This window comes from Poecilia latipinna, unplaced genomic scaffold (genome assembly GCF_001443285.1).
Source record: "Poecilia latipinna isolate Pla-1442-1.1 unplaced genomic scaffold, P_latipinna-1.0 Scaffold2464, whole genome shotgun sequence".
Lineage (NCBI taxonomy): Eukaryota > Metazoa > Chordata > Actinopteri > Cyprinodontiformes > Poeciliidae > Poecilia > Poecilia latipinna.
The window spans coordinates 74,383-75,752 of record NW_015115080.1 but is presented as its reverse complement, the minus strand read 5'-3'; the positions used below and the strand labels follow the sequence as shown (position 1 = coordinate 75,752).

The 1,370-nt window shown below is 39.7% G+C and overlaps 5 non-coding genes across 5 annotated transcripts; all 5 read right to left on the bottom strand.

Moving 5' to 3' along the window:
• trnat-ugu (transfer RNA threonine (anticodon UGU)) lies at positions 1-68 on the bottom strand. Its single transcript has one exon. It is a non-coding gene; the product is annotated as a tRNA-Thr (tRNA).
• A 105-nt stretch (positions 69-173) lies between these two features.
• Positions 174-247, bottom strand: trnat-ugu (transfer RNA threonine (anticodon UGU)). Its single transcript has one exon. It is a non-coding gene; the product is annotated as a tRNA-Thr (tRNA).
• Positions 248-352: 105 nt separating this feature from the next.
• Positions 353-426, bottom strand: trnat-ugu (transfer RNA threonine (anticodon UGU)). Its single transcript has one exon. It is a non-coding gene; the product is annotated as a tRNA-Thr (tRNA).
• A 104-nt stretch (positions 427-530) lies between these two features.
• trnat-ugu (transfer RNA threonine (anticodon UGU)) lies at positions 531-604 on the bottom strand. The gene has a single exon. It is a non-coding gene; the product is annotated as a tRNA-Thr (tRNA).
• A 105-nt stretch (positions 605-709) lies between these two features.
• trnat-cgu (transfer RNA threonine (anticodon CGU)) lies at positions 710-783 on the bottom strand. The gene has a single exon. It is a non-coding gene; the product is annotated as a tRNA-Thr (tRNA).
• Positions 784-1,370: the final 587 nt, after the last annotated feature.

Sequence of the window (1,370 nt, the reverse complement as noted above, 5' to 3'; positions counted from 1 at the left end):
TGCGGGGATTTGAACCCAGGATCTCCTATTTACAAGACAGGCACTTTAACCAACTAAGCCACAGTACCTTGCAGTTTTTTAATTCACACTTTCTCTAAATGTCATGATATACTCTAAAATTGAATGCAAATAATACAAATAACAGTATGACGTCATAAGGCCGCATCTTTCAAAGGTACTGCGGGGATTTGAACCCAGGATCTCCTATTTACAAGACAGGCACTTTGACCAACTAAGCCACAGTACCTTGCAGTTTTTTAATTCACACTTTCTCTAAATGTCATGATATACTCCAAAACTGAACGCAAATAATACAAATAGCAGTATGATGTCATAAGGCCACTTCTTTCAAAGGTACTGCTGGGATTTGAACCCAGGATCTCCTGTTTACAAGACAGGTACTTTGACCAAATAAGCCACAGTACCTTGCAATTGTTGAATTCACATTTCTTTAAATATCATGATATACTCTAAAACTGAATGCAAATAATACAAATAGCAGTATGACGTCATAAGGCCGCATCATTCAAAGGTACTGCTGGGATTTGAACCCAGGATCTCCAGTTTACAAGACAGGTACTTTGACCAACTAAGTCACAGTACCTTGCAATTGTTGAAATCACACTTTCTCTAAATGTCACGATATACTCCAAAACTGAACGCAAATAATACAAATAGCAGTATGACGTCATAAGTCCGCATCTTTCACAGGTACTGCTGGTATTTGAACCCTAGATTTCCTGTTTACGAGACAGGCACTTTGACCAACTAAGCCACAGTACCTTGCAGTTGTTGAAATCACACTTTCTCTAAATGTCACGATATACTCTAAAACTGAATGCAAATAATAGTACGACATCATAAAGCCACCTCTTTCCGAGGTACTGCTGGGATTTGAATCCACGATCTCCTGTTTACTAGACAGGCACTTTTACCAACTAAGCTACAGTATCTTGCCATTTTTCAATTCACACTTTCTCTAAATGTCACAACATACTGTAACTCTGAATTAAAATTTCAACTATTTTCAACAACAGTATGACATCATAAAACCACTTCTTTCAAAGGTGATGCTGGGACTTGAACCTAGGATCTCCTGTATACTAGCCAGGTACTTAAACCATCTATCCCACAGCTTCTTGCAATAACAGGGATACTTTCTCTTAATTGGTCTCTTTTTCATCCTCTGAGCTTGGGTCCTCTAACAGAGCCCTGGGAGCTTGAGGTTTCTGCGCAGTATCTTTCCTGTACATTTCTGGACTGAGATGTTCTTCTCAGTTCGCCACTGTTCTTCGCCATTACCATCTTGTCTTTCTGGATCTGGAAGTCCCACAGGATCTTAGCTCGGTCATTCTCCACCACCTTTGGGG